At 40.9% G+C, this 15863-nt stretch overlaps 1 pseudogene; it reads left to right on the top strand.

Moving 5' to 3' along the window:
* LOC146021219 (small ribosomal subunit protein uS5-like) overlaps window positions 1-15347 on the top strand; it is a 29576-nt pseudogene extending 14229 nt beyond the window's left edge.
* Window positions 15348-15863: the final 516 nt, after the last annotated feature.

Below are 15863 nucleotides of genomic sequence, written 5' to 3'. Positions count from 1 at the left end.
TCCAAAACAGAGCAGGGATAGTTAGTGTGCAGGTCTCCAATGAGAGAGCGATGAGGTACCTGGCTGTGTGCCTAGGATGGCAGAGGGTGCAGACAGGGGCAGGTCCAGTGTCTGTCTGGGGTGTCAATCACTGTAGTTGTCCCGTATTAGATGCGGCTGTGTTGCCGAGCAGTCTCCGTCCGCACTGACCCGCCGGCGCCGGCGAGCAGTGTCTGATACTGATGACGCGCGTTTCGCCTCTCAGAACGGCTTGATCACATCAAGTGATCTATGTCGGGCTGAGCCCTATGATATAGTTCGTTCGGGGATACTCCCCTGATTGGTATGGCGCCCTGATAGGCTGTGTTGCCTAGTGTTGCGTATCACACGCAAATAGAGTAGGGTTACGTTGCCTCTAGTTTTATGTGTCTAATTCTTGTGAGGGATCACTTTTAGGTATTTAGGTAATAGGTACAAGGCTGGATGTCAGGGGTCCTTTGATCTCCAGTTATTCATAGTGTGGGATGAGGGAATGGTGATGGGTATTGCCGCTACAGATTTTTTGGCATATTTGCGGTACATTTATATATGATATTCAGCTGTTAGGAATCTGTCAGGGAGGCATTGGGACTCAAAGAGATTTTTTATTATTTTATTTAATGCTAGTGTCCAACAATAAGTTGGTAGCGTAACAGACTAGACCAGGTCTTGGAGTGACCTAATCGGGAGAGAATAGCTGTGTTTTATTCACAGTGTGTCGGTCTCTGTTAGTCTCTAATTTAGGGGAGTGAGGTTTTCTCCCAATGATGGAGAGAGACAGAGTATAATACAGATGTTTGGAACATCTGGTTGAATTATTTTGTTAAGTAATTTAGAAAACCATCATAGAGTATCGTAAAGTTTAGGATTTATTAAGTGTTGTGGCAAAACAAAACAAACACCCACATACAAATAAATAAATAATAAAAACAAAAACAAAAGCAAAAATAAATAAATAAAAATAAAAATATAAAAATATAAAAATACAATTAATAAAAATAATAAAAATAAAAATAAAAATAAATATAAATAATAATAAACATAAATAAAATAAAATAAAATAAAAAATAAATAAAAATGAAAATAATAATAAATAAATAAAAATAAAAATGATAATAATAAATATAAATATAAAAATAATAATAATAAAAATAAAAATAAAAACAGTAAACAGAAACAAACAGAAACAAACAGACGCAAAAACAAAACCAAAAACTGCGGAGGTCTTGGAGGTGACTTAAACCACATCTGGGTCTCTATTATCCTCCAGTATAAGGGGGTAAGCGTTTTTGGAGGGCAATGTGTATACTACTTGCTGTATGTAGGTCCTGTGGTTACTAGCGGTGTTTAGGACGCGCGTGGTGTTTTATAAAGAAAAGAAAGTAATGGCGTGTGTGGTTGTGTCACGTGGACTATCCATATGTGTGGTTCGTGTCTGGGTTCCTGTATTGAGGCTGGTCCTTTCTGAAAAATGTGTAGATATAAAAGTGTGATACACTCGTGCAAAACGATATTGTGGAAAACAGTGAAGCGTGAGAAAGAAGAAAAGGAGGTCTTATGCATGGCCTGATTAGTGGGGGCTAAGATGGGTCGTTTCTGTGATGACTAGCATGTGGTTACCTAGTACTGATTAATCGTGTTGTAGATTGTGGTGGGTGGGGTATGTGAAAAGGTGGTATCCTGTTTCGGGTTGGTGTAAGTGTTCATGGGGTGTTGGAAGTAGACATTCCCTTAGTGCAGAAATGAATGGGATCATAACCAAAAAAGAACACCAGTACTTGTGGACGGAACATCCGAGAATGGCAACATTCTACCTCTTGCCAAAAATCCACAAGAACCCGAATACACCACCAGGGAGACCTATTGTCTCGGGCATAGGGGGTATAACTGAAAAAGCTAGTACCTTTGTGGACTTACATCTGAGACAATTTGTTCTACAGCTGCCATCTTATACGAAAGACACCTCGGACATTTTGAAAAAATTGCATGATGTCAAATTAGAGAAAACACAACTACCGCAGTTTTTGGTTTTGTTTTTGCGTCTGTTTGTTTATGTTTGTTTCTGTTTACTGTTTTTATTTTTATTTTTATTATTATTATTTTTATATTTATATTTATTATTATCATTTTTATTTTTATTTATTTATTATTATTTTCATTTTTATTTATTTTTTTATTTTATTTTATTTTATTTATGTTTATTATTATTTATATTTATTTTTATTTTTATTTTTATTATTTTTATTAATTGTATTTTTATATTTTTATATTTTTATTTTTATTTATTATTATTTTTATTTATTTTTATTTTTATTTATTTATTTTTGCTTTTGTTTTTGTTTTTATTATTTATTTATTTGTATGTGGGTGTTTGTTTTGTTTTGCCACAACACTTAATAAATCCTAAACTTTACGATACTCTATGATGGTTTTCTAAATTACTTAACAAAATAATTCAACCAGATGTTCCAAACATCTGTATTATACTCTGTCTCTCTCCATCATTGGGAGAAAACCTCACTCCCCTAAATTAGAGACTAACAGAGACCGACACACTGTGAATAAAACACAGCTATTCTCTCCCGATTAGGTCACTCCAAGACCTGGTCTAGTCTGTTACGCTACCAACTTATTGTTGGACACTAGCATTAAATAAAATAATAAAAAATCTCTTTGAGTCCCAATGCCTCCCTGACAGATTCCTAACAGCTGAATATCATATATAAATGTACCGCAAATATGCCAAAAAATCTGTAGCGGCAATACCCATCACCATTCCCTCATCCCACACTATGAATAACTGGAGATCAAAGGACCCCTGACATCCAGCCTCGTACCTATTACCTAAATACCTAAAAGTGATCCCTCACAAGAATTAGACACATAAAACTAGAGGCAACGTAACCCTACTCTATTTGCGTGTGATACGCAACACTAGGCAACACAGCCTATCAGGGCGCCATACCAATCAGGGGAGTATCCCCGAACGAACTATATCATAGGGCTCAGCCCGACATAGATCACTTGATGTGATCAAGCCGTTCTGAGAGGCGAAACGCGCGTCATCAGTATCAGACACTGCTCGCCGGCGCCGGCGGGTCAGTGCGGACGGAGACTGCTCGGCAACACAGCCGCATCTAATACGGGACAACTACAGTGATTGACACCCCAGACAGACACTGGACCTGCCCCTGTCTGCACCCTCTGCCATCCTAGGCACACAGCCAGGTACCTCATCGCTCTCTCATTGGAGACCTGCACACTAACTATCCCTGCTCTGTTTTGGAACAACAGGGAAGTTTGTGGCATTTAACTCCGACAGCAGAAGCGATCATTTTTACTCTGTACCCTCTGCTGAAATAGTTACAGGATCTACCCCTCTCATTATCGAGTCCGCTGCGGGAGCATGACTCCTTAACAGCAGAAGGTAGAATTCCAAGGTAACTCACAGCATTCTGTTTTCATTACCACCTATATTGCTGTTCAGGTAGCCACAATCACTCTTTAACCCCTTGTTTTCAGGACACTCCTCTGACAGCCTAAACAGTATATAGCATAATACCCTGCACTGCTACAATTAGCAACAGGGCTTTGCTTAAATACAGCAGGCAATAAAAGGAGTGTCAACCTTTATCTATATTTCTATGACCCTGCAGTCCAATCGGAAACCCTCTCATCTCTAGTCCTATGCACGTTTGCATGACTAGTAGTAAGCAGAAAATCCGATTGGCACCAAAGGGCCAGGCTGATTCATATGAGGATATTCCTCAGTGTAACCTCTGCCAAACACGGCCCTGACAAATAGTGATTGAACTGATTAAACCACTGTTTACCCAGACGTGACCTTTTCACTAAAATAGCAGGGACACAATCAATGGGTCATTGCAAAACCGATTTGGTAGCACAAGAATATACTGCTGAATATAAAAAATTCTCGATTGGTGCAATCGGCACCTACACACTGGGTGATTTAAGAGATTGTTTGATAGATTGGGTCTAGACAAATTATTAAATTATTAATTTACTATCGATATATTATCTCTGTGTGCAATGATAACCAATTGTGAATTGTGATCGGAATTTAGAATATACGTCTGCTGTGTGTGCGCAGGAGTGCAACCTATCCCTGTCATCTAACAGGGACAAAATCTTTAAAAAATCTTGTGATCTGCTGCAAAGGTTATCTGACAACACGCATACAGTGCGGGGCATCAATGACTATGCTTTCGGGTGTGTACACCATTTAAATTGCTGTTCGTCTGCACGATACAGGAGCAGATCCACTGTTTGATTGTCTGGCGCGATTATAACGGAGCATCTGTGCAGATTGCACGTGCACACCGGGCGATTGAGTGTCTATTTTTGTGCAGTACTGTCTGAGCGGGTTTCACACGCTGGGAAGGCTGGGCGATTGAGTGACATACCATATTATATGAAAAGCCAACTAGTATGTTGTTACCTACCTTTGTGTAATGGTGGGCAAGTGTGATCTCTGACAGACACACCTGTCACTTATATTTGTACTGACGATCGTGACCCGCTCTGGGTGACTTACCCTCCAAGATCCATGGTCTGCCGTTTGGGATAACAGCTCATAGGCGATCCCTGGCAGACATAATATTCAAACAGCAACAATAAAAACATTGTTGCAACTTGAATATAGTGAAATAAAAGTAACTTCTGTAAAGACACACTGTGCTGTCAGACACCTCTGTACTGCAGCCAGACCCTGCTATTATAAACTCCCATTCGCTGTAGCCAGATCCCGCTTACTGTCAATATCAGGCACTCTGATATAAACAGCAGTTTCCCCCACTGAGGGAATCCCTCCCTTTTAAAAAATACTCTGAATCCTACACCACAAATAAGGAATATACCCCTTAAATTACCCAACACAGGATTCGAATTAAACACATCAGCCTCCATAACGATCCCCAGACTTTAGAGCCATTGGCTATACTGGGTGCATATTTTCCATTCAAGACCCCCAGAGGGGGAATCACTCTTTTCAATAATTTAATATTCCCCTGTGCATAGCAAATATGATAAAAGCTCACTGCAGAAGGGACTAATTTATTCTATTTTAAATTTTCTTATCCTACACAGAAGGCCTTTTCTGTCCCGATTATTTTAAAAGATAATAAATAAAAGCTAAGTATTAATATAATAAAAATACAAACAATTGACATAGCAAGAGTGCCCCACAAAGAGAGTCCTCTTTTCTCCTTTCCATTGCTATCTTGAGAACCTGGCACCTGCTTACACATCATAGCTAAAATGAACATGTGTTTTTTTTCCTGGGTTAATGCTCAACTGCCAAGTAACATGGCTTTTATAAGGTGAGACAATCCCAAACACAGCACCTGAATTAGAATTAAAGGGGCAGCTGTCACAGGTTTCAGGTAAATGAGCTTATCAAGGGTGCATGAGAAAGCTATGATCACAGTAACAGAGGTTAATTAAAAATCAACCCAAATATATAGATACAGAAGTACCAACACACTCGCCATTCCTAGGAATGGGGTGCAAACTGCACCCACATCCCAGGGTGGGGTGCGGTGGCCTGTGACCACACACTCTAGTAAATACAAACACAGGGGGCCCAGCACTCACTACAACAAACTAACTCACCTTAACATTCAAATAATCAATAAATAAATAATGGGGTTTTAGTTCATGAATTGATCAATGCATTTAAGCTTGCAGCCCATCGCCAAGGGACCCCATTTCACTGCAAGTCCTACACTAGCAACTGGTTATCTTGAGAACCTGGCACCTGCTTACACATCATAGCTAAAATGAACATGTGTTTTTTTTCCTGGGTTAATGCTCAACTGCCAAGTAACATGGCTTTTATAAGGTGAGACAATCCCAAACACAGCACCTGAATTAGAATTAAAGGGGCAGCTGTCACAGGTTTCAGGTAAATGAGCTTATCAAGGGTGCATGAGAAAGCTATGATCACAGTAACAGAGGTTAATTAAAAATCAACCCAAATATATAGATACAGAAGTACCAACACACTCGCCATTCCTAGGAATGGGGTGCAAACTGCACCCACATCCCAGGGTGGGGTGCGGTGGCCTGTGACCACACACTCTAGTAAATACAAACACAGGGGGCCCAGCACTCACTACAACAAACTAACTCACCTTAACATTCAAATAATCAATAAATAAATAATGGGGTTTTAGTTCATGAATTGATCAATGCATTTAAGCTTTCAGCCCATCGCCAAGGGACCCCATTTCACTGCAAGTCCTACACTAGCAACTGGTTATCTTGAGAACCTGGCACCTGCTTACACATCATAGCTAAAATGAACATGTGTTTTTTTTCCTGGGTTAATGCTCAACTGCCAAGTAACATGGCTTTTATAAGGTGAGACAATCCCAAACACAGCACCTGAATTAGAATTAAAGGGGCAGCTGTCACAGGTTTCAGGTAAATGAGCTTATCAAGGGTGCATGAGAAAGCTATGATCACAGTAACAGAGGTTAATTAAAAATCAACCCAAATATATAGATACAGAAGTACCAACACACTCGCCATTCCTAGGAATGGGGTGCAAACTGCACCCACATCCCAGGGTGGGGTGCGGTGGCCTGTGACCACACACTCTAGTAAATACAAACACAGGGGGCCCAGCACTCACTACAACAAACTAACTCACCTTAACATTCAAATAATCAATAAATAAATAATGGGGTTTTAGTTCATGAATTGATCAATGCATTTAAGCTTGCAGCCCATCGCCAAGGGACCCCATTTCACTGCAAGTCCTACACTAGCAACTGGTTATCTTGAGAACCTGGCACCTGCTTACACATCATAGCTAAAATGAACATGTGTTTTTTTTCCTGGGTTAATGCTCAACTGCCAAGTAACATGGCTTTTATAAGGTGAGACAATCCCAAACACAGCACCTGAATTAGAATTAAAGGGGCATATATATATCAGCAGATGGACCGGCACTCTGTGCTGATAGCCAGGTAACTTGCCCTGGTGCCTTCTCAGCTTTGTAGATAAAGCAGGAGTACAGGAGGCTTGTGGAGCTCATATATAGATGGTGCGGCACTCCGGTGGCTTGATAAATGTAATAAATGAACAGCAAACCGTGCTGCGTTTAAGACAACGTTTCAGTTTTTTTATTCAACTGTTTTCAAGTCACAACTTGACTTGAAAACAGTTGAATAAAAAAAACTGAAACGTTGTCTTAAACGCAGCACGGTTTGCTCTTCATTTATTACATTTATCAAGCCGCCAGAGTGCCGCACCATCTACTTCTATCTGCACCTTCATGTGAAGGCACCCGCCGTAGTCATCTAACTTCATTGGGCGTGCCGGACCCTTGCCACAATATATATATATATATATATATATATATATATATACTGTATATATATATATATATATATATATATATATATATATATATATATATATATATATATATATATATATATAGAAATGAAAGAATAGCTTTCACCTTAATTTTATACACAATGGTAGAATAAAATAATTTATTTTGTACAATAATATAAAAACTGTTGATTCTTACACAAATGTTCATATCATATTAGATACCATTTCTAACAAGTATGTTTCCAGGAAAACATACTTGTTAGAAATGGTATCTAATATGATATGAACATTTGTGTGAGAATCAACTGTTTTTATACTTGTTAGAAATGGTATCTAATATGATATGAACATTTGTGTGAGAATCAACTGTTTTTATATTATTGTACAAAACTAATTATTTTATTCTACCATTGTGTATGAAATTAAGGTGAAACCTACACCAGCGCACCTCTATTCTTTCTTTTTCTATGCCTATCTTCTACCTCAATTAACAGCGAGGTAGTTAGAGGTGCAGCTAACCTCTTAGCGCAGAAAAGGTCACAACCCCCCATCTCTTGATATATATATACAGAGAACTTCCCAAGTAGGGAAAACAGCACTCACCAGACTTTAGTAAAGTGTTGATAAGGTTCAAAGTCCCGATAGTTTTAATAATGTACAAGCTTACCGACGTTTCGGACCCTTAGGACCATTCTCAAGGCAGCAGGGTACAGTCAAATATCAGCAGCAGCAGTAGATGCGGAACAGGGATATATATGGATGATATATAGCATTAATATATAGAAATAGCAGTACTTGTGTATTATCACCGTGAACATTGGCCACAAATCGCATGCAAACGGATGCGATTTTGCGGCCGATTTCCATCCGATTTTCGACCGATTTGCATGCTGTTCCATCATTGCACACCTTGCACACCCCCGATTTCCATCGTAGTGCATCGCATGCAATATAGTGGCATGTGATGCATGCCATGCGATGCATGTGAAGTGATTCAATTTGTAATTGTACAATCACCCTGATGGGTGCTTACAATGTTAAATGCACCTCCATTGTCAACACCAACCCCACTATCAACGCCAACCCGAAGCAAGGCGAGCGCAGCGAGCCCGCGAGGGGCGGCGGTACGCGCCCTTTCGACCTTTTCATACCCCCACTATCCACGCTAGCGTGGAGTTGACTTTAGATAGTGTGGCGAGCGCAGCAAGCGGACGCGGAATACATGTAAAGTAATCCGCGTCCGCTCGCCACGCTTCAGGCTCGGTCTCTCGCTGCGCTCGCCACACTATCTGAAATCAACTCCACGCCGACGTGGATAGTGGGGGTTGGCGTTGATAGTGGGGGTGGCGTTTTTTCCGGAAAATCACATCGCATACCATTGCATAGTACCTGGGGGTGTGCAAAGATGGAATAACATGCAAATCGGCAGGAAATGCCCGAAAATCAAAAAAAAAAATCGGGCAAAAAACGGGGGAGAAAATCGGACGCAAAATCGCATCGCAGATCGAATCGGATGCGATATGCGATTTAGATGAATTCGGGCGCTGTGATAATACACAAGTACCGAAATAGCATATAGCTATTTATATATATATATATATATATATATATATATATATATATATATATATATATATATATATATATATATATATATATATAGGGTCAGTTGAGTATGTCCTGAAGACGGGCTTGGCCCGAAACGCCGTAGGCATCAGTAAACCGCACTTTTGATTACAAAGAGACCCGGAGTGACGTTCTTTATTTGGGAGTTATATATAACATTTGGGAGTTATATATAACATTTCAGTTCTTTTATGAACTTTTTTGGTACTTGTGTACTAGCACGGCGCCTCAATAATTAGTCACTCGATTTTTTAAATCGCATCGCATGCCAAAAACCCGATGGCATGCGATGCGATGCGACGCAATTTTAACTCATATTCGATATTAAATTGTATAATGGGTGCTTACAATGCTCAAATGCACCCCCATGCCACCCCCCAAGTATAAACGTGAACCCGAAGTGTGGCGAGCGCAGCGAGCCCGCGAGTAGCGGCGGTACGCGTCCTAAGACCTTTTCATACCCCCACTATCCACGTTGGCGTGGAGTTGATAATAGAAAGTGTGGTGAGTGCAGCGGATACCTGTGAAGCCGCTAGGGGATGCGGATACCTGTGAAGGTATCCGCGTCCCCTTGCCACGCTTCGGGCTCGGTGGCTCGCTGCGCTCGCCACACTTTCTATTCTCAACTCCACGCCGACGTGGATAGTGGGGGTATGAAAAGTTCGTAGGACGTGTACCGCCGCCCCTCGCGGGCTCGCTGCGCTTACCACGCTTCGGGTTTACGTTTATACTTGGGGGTGGCGTGGGGGTGCATTTAACCATTGTAACCACCCATTAGGGTGCCTATGCAATTTATAATCGCATCGCATTGTATGGCATTGTATGCCATATACAATGGCATACAATTTTAAAATTGTATGCCATTGTACAACATCGGCCGATATCGCGTCGCATCGCATACCATCGCATGCGATATGGTCTGCGATGCGATGGGCGCCGTGCTAGTACACAAGTACCACTTTTTCAAGTGTGTCAAAAAAGTTCATATAAGAACTGAAACGTTGTGAAACTACACTGACTGAGAGTCTTCATTAAAGCCAAGAGTACCGCACCTTTGCAGCTATATGTTACCTTCCCTTGTTTGGACCCTTGCCAAAAGATTAATAGGTCATCTATATACCTTAGGAACAGGACCACTTTGTCACTATGTGGCCCTTGATGGAAAAGCAAATTGTCAATAGTGCACATAAAGGCATTGGCATACGATGGGGCCACTGGGGACGCCAATGCCTTTATGTGCACTATTGATGATTTGCTTTTCCTAAGGTCCTGTTCCTAAGGTATGTAGATGACCTACTAATCTCTTGGCAAGGGTCCAAACATTCTTTGTTTGATATGTTCGAGACACACAACCAGTCTTTAAGTCCGTTAAAATTCACTTTTTCCATTAGTGATAGCTCTGTTAATTTTCTTCATGTGCAAATTACGCTACAGAATAGAAGGCTTTCAACAGCCATATTTGTTAAAGAAACTTATAGGAACACTCTGCTTCGCCACAAGAGTTGTCACCCATTGCCGCTGTGTAGGGGGCTGCCCTACTCGCAGATGCTGCGGGTGCGACAGATTACCAGTGATCCATAGGAAGCGTCTAAACAACTTGTGAATGCTGATATAAATGTAATCAGAAGGACAATAAGTGAAATGCGCAGTTTACGTACTCTTTCCGTAACTTGCTTACCCTTTAAACCTAGCTACGTGCGAACAAAGTGTTGCGCAACGTAGCGGACCTTTTCCATGTATTGTACACTCTGGACCAATACCAGTAATTGAGTATCCCTTCGCAGTACTTAGTACCTAAACTGCGAATACCTTTAAAGGACAATGTCCATAGTAAACCTTTATCGCCAGATGCGAATGAGAGTCGAGACAAGGATATAACTCAAAGTGAGGAGATTGAATCTCCTAATAATGTATTAGTCCCTAGCGGACAACAGGGGTTACAGAAAGAAGAAAGACAGTATAACACGTGATACAGTTTGCTTAACAATACTAAATACAAGTCACACACTACTAAACGGAAAAAAAAACAGGTACAGAATACAATCAGCCAATAAACAATAAAAGAAAGCACAAGAAATGCAACCGTTTACCATCTCATCAAATATGCGCAGCGCAGTCCGGTCGAAGCTCGCTATGTTCAAATAGAAAATAGGTCAATGGTGGAGGGATAGATGCAGTGCCGAAGTGACCGAGCCAGCTCAGGGATGGCTATATTTATAGGGTCCAATAAGGGGGGTCAAAGGCCGTTTCAATTAGTCAAGGGTTCAAATGTCAAGTCCTCAGGGATTGGAGCAAAGTATTACACTTGGTTTGGATTGGTGCAGGGGGAGTGTACTTCGGTGTCCTTTGTGTGTTGGCATCGTCGTCGGGGTCATAAAAAGCAACAAGAACCGGTTATAACTTGATTCCTTTGTCTTACACAGTTCTAGCAGAAATAGTACATGGAATATGGATTTTGTTCGTAATTATCGGACCTTATGATTTGCGAAGTTTTCGCTACGACCGGAGTGCTGCGCATGAGAAACGGAACATAACAATACTAAACATTATACAGAAATAATTGTGTGTTGTTAGTTAAACTATTTGGAGTGCACTAAACCTTTAATTAACTATATTTTATTTGGTGTAAGTATGATATTATGCATTTATGTGTATTAGTATGGCTGCGCTTATGGTCCACTTCGTTACACAGACTCGGGTATTATACTTTATTTGCGTAACTCTGTGAACCAAAATGGCAGCCATACTATCCTAAAATGGCGTGTATGCAATTCGACTTTAACAAACTCGATGTTATGCAAACTAAATTTGAGCAAAGGGGATATAGACGCAGTGACCTTATCAAGACCAAAAATAGGGTTTTGCAGATTCCTAGAGAGATTGCCTTGAATCCTCCTGACAGGACTAATCAGGATCTACAAAGGATCCAATGGGTCAACCAGTTTGCCAGTGACAGTCAGGCAGTCACAAAAAAAGTTAAACATCATTGGCCAATTATCAATACTGTTAAAGACTTGCATGGTCTTAATAAGCTTCGTATTATGCCGGCTTATAAAAGGGGTAAAAACTTGATTTATTGGTCAAGCTGGATATTAGTGATCTCACTAAAAAAGCTGCACCTACGCACTTTTTGTCACGACCTGCGGACTGTTACAGTTGTGTGGGGTGTACTACCTGCAGGTCTTTATTGACAGGTAGTTTCATCAGTCATCCCCACACAGGATGTAAAATACCTATTAGGGTCGCTGTGACTTATTCAACTAAATTCGTCGTGTACGTTCTGTCTTGCCCATGTGGTCTTTAATATGTGGGCAAGACAGAATGTCAATTTAAAGAAAGAATGGCGAATCACCGTTATGCCATACATCAGGCGTTATCTAGTGGCACTAGAGATCAGCCGATGGCTCGGCATTGTGTCTTACATGGTCATAGTATTGCTAGCCTTTTTTTCAAAAATTGTGGATCATGTGCCCCACCCCCCCTTTTAGGGGTGGCAATAGGGGAAGAATGCTACTTCAGGCGGAGGCTAGGTGGATCCATGTATTGGACACCATTGCCCCAAGAGGGCCTAACGAGCAACATGGTTTACAAAGTTACTTATAGCACATAATGGTCTGTATTTCAGATACATTTAGGTACAATTTAAATATTGTTGGTTGATACCTTTATTGCTGCTCTTATATGAATATTCATTCCTTAGCATATGTCAAGCGCAATATTAAAGTTTTGTAGGACATAAGCTACTTATACTGTAAGTAGAGATATTTATTCTATGATGATAAATGTGTAATAGCGCTTGTTTAATGCTGGTTTCTCCTTTTAATCATTTATTTATTTTTCTTGTTTTTCCTATTATTTATGTATGTATTTATTCACTTATCTGTTCACATGTAAATAATACTTTTATTCATTGTCTCCAGGATACTCCCTGGGCGGTCCGTCTGCTGCGGTCCACGAGGCGGAAGTCGTGCACTCTCTGATGCTTCCCTGCATTTCACAAGCCAGGGCGCGTCTTTGATGACGCAATCAGGAAGTGAGCGGAGGACCGGAGAGGCACTGATGAGACGCTGGAGATGCGGCGCTGACACCTGCTCCAGGTGAGTAGTCCTAGTGATTAGTAGGTGTGGAATAACTTCAGGGTATATAACTCTGTCTTTATACACTTGTGGGTTGTACCCTGAGGACGAGCCTGCGGCTCGAAACGCTGGTGTTGGTTATCACCTGTTTGCTAATAAAGCATTGTTATTTCTGCAATAAGTCTCCGAGTGATGCCTTTGCCTTGCTGTATTTCTGAACTTTGATGTCTGAGGAGGGCACCGGAGCAAGGAACCAGCCTTATTAACCAGTGGAGTGCCGGACCCTGTGTCTTTTATATATATATATATATATATATATATATATATATATATATATATATATATATATATATATATATATATATATATATATATACCGGCACTCCAAAGATAATGCAGTCAGCTGCCCCCGGTGCCAGAATGTAATGCAATACAATAGTCCAAGATCCCACTGGGGAATAAACAGCACTCAGGAGACGGTATAAATGAATAAAAAAAAATACTGTTTTTTTTTATTCATTTATACCGTCTCCTGAGTGCTGTTTATTCCCCAGTGGGATCTTGGACTATTATGTATGTATATATATATATATATATATATATATATATATATATATATATATATATATATATATATATATATATATATATATATATATATATATGTTAGGCCATTAATTAACTGTTTAGCTACAGGCCATTAAAGAATGTTTCCCCAGCAGTTCTGATTTTGCGTAATTCATAATCAAAGCAGCTGGGGAGCAATCTCTAGTAGCCTTACAAGAAACTCCTGCTTGAGGGCCTCTAGAATCTTTTTGGGGATTGCTTGAGGGCCTCTAGACATCTTTTTCTTACCATGTCCTCTACACCATCTATGTTATGCCATATCTTGCTTCCCTGACCCACTTTGTGGAGTGGTCTGACCCCTTTTTGGGTCCCCACAAAGTTGAGATTGGGGGTTTTAGTGTCCATGAACCTAATCTGAACCCAATTAAGCCACCTTGCATTGGTTTCATCCAAATCGGTCCAACAGTGTCTGAAAGCATACTGGACAAACAGACAAATAACAGACAACAAATATGTAAGAGATCATGGCTCTGGGGACCCGGCTCCTCCCACTAAATAACTCTCAGTCTGTGGCTTCATGCTACCTCCATTCCCCTCATCACATCGTGTCACTGCCCCTGTAATTTGCAGCTCTGTCCACATGAAAAACACAAAAATTGTATATAAATATACAAAAAAAAGCAACTCTGATACCAAGAATCATTGTTCAATTTAATAACATAAATCACATATAAAACAAAATGGCTATATTATAAAACACAATATAACAACAAAAATTTTCTGACAACCAGATAACTGGAAAAGCAGCTGTTAAAATTTCACCTAAGTGGCTCTGATCACCAGTGAGTGTGAACACCAAATAGCGGACGATGCCGGTGGAAATAGAGGAGGCTTTCGCGGGTGTTTGGCAGTGTTGGCTAGGGCTGTGGACGCGACAGAGGCAGGGACCGTGGAAGAGGTTGTGGTGCCTGAGGAAAGGTCGATGATAAGGAATGGGTTCCAGTTCCCAAGCTTGGCCGCCTGGCCAAAGACATGAAGATCAAGTCTCTGGAGGAGATCTACCTCTTCTCCCTGCCCACCAAGGAGTCTGAGATCATTGACTTCTTCCTGGGTTCCTCCCTGAACGATGAAGTCCTGAAGATCATGCCAGTGTAGAAGCAGACCCGTGCCGGACAGCGAACCAGGTTCAAGGCTTTTGTGGCTATTGGAGACTACAATGGGTTGTAGGTCTTGGTGTGAAGTGCTCCAAAGAGGTTGACACTGCTATCAGCGGAGCAATTATCTTGGCTAAGCTCTCCAATGTACCTGTTCGTAGAGTCTACTGGGGTAACAAAATCAGCAAGCCCCACACAGTGTCATGCAAGGTAACTGGTCATTGTGGTTCTGTACTGGTTCGTCTCATCCTGGCCCCCAGAGGTGCTGGTATTGTGTCTGCTCCAGTCCCCAAGAAGCTGCTGAGGATGGCTGGTATTGATGATTGCTACACATCAGCTAAAGGTTGCACAGCTACCCTGGGTAACTTTGCTAAAGCCACATTTGATGCCATCTCCAAGACCTACAGCTATCTGACTCCTGACCTCTGGAAGGAAACTGTGTTCACCAAGGCTCCATACCAGGAGTACACAGACCATTTGGACTCACACCAGGGTGTCTGTGCAGAGGACCCAGGCTGTTGCTGTTCCTGCCACCTCCTAAGTCTTTTGTCATCGGAAAATTAAAGAATAGATTCAACTATAAAAAAAAAAATTCCACCTAAGTGGATTTCTGTATACCGCTCTGGATATTCAATTTTAAAGGTGAGGTGTCTTTATTCGCGATTATATGATCCGCGGTAACAAATTACGAGTCCCATTTGACGATGACGTCATATACCCGGAAAACAACATCCAGCAGCTATCTGGTACTGGGCCATCCGAGTTCTGAGAACTTTTCTCAACCTCAGCCATGGCTTTACATGAGTGAGTCTAATATATACCGCGCAGCTGAATATCACTGCCGGCCATTAAGCAACAGTACTAGCACGCTGTATCTCACCACGGACTTCTGGGTCACGTGATCAAGTCTCCGGTCACGTGATATATAAGGACCAATGATGTCTCATCACAATAAAGTATATACTTTATTTATATGTACACGGTTTTATATGTGTTTTAAAATCATGCATTATCATACAGACCATTGTGACATAAATCTCTTGCTATTATATTGCAT

The sequence above is a fragment of the Crinia signifera genome, chromosome 7 (assembly GCF_055691185.1).
Source record: "Crinia signifera chromosome 7, ASM5569118v1, whole genome shotgun sequence".
NCBI lineage: Eukaryota > Metazoa > Chordata > Amphibia > Anura > Myobatrachidae > Crinia > Crinia signifera.
The sequence above is the reverse complement of the archived record's forward strand: the minus strand, read 5'-3'. Positions and strand labels throughout refer to the sequence as shown.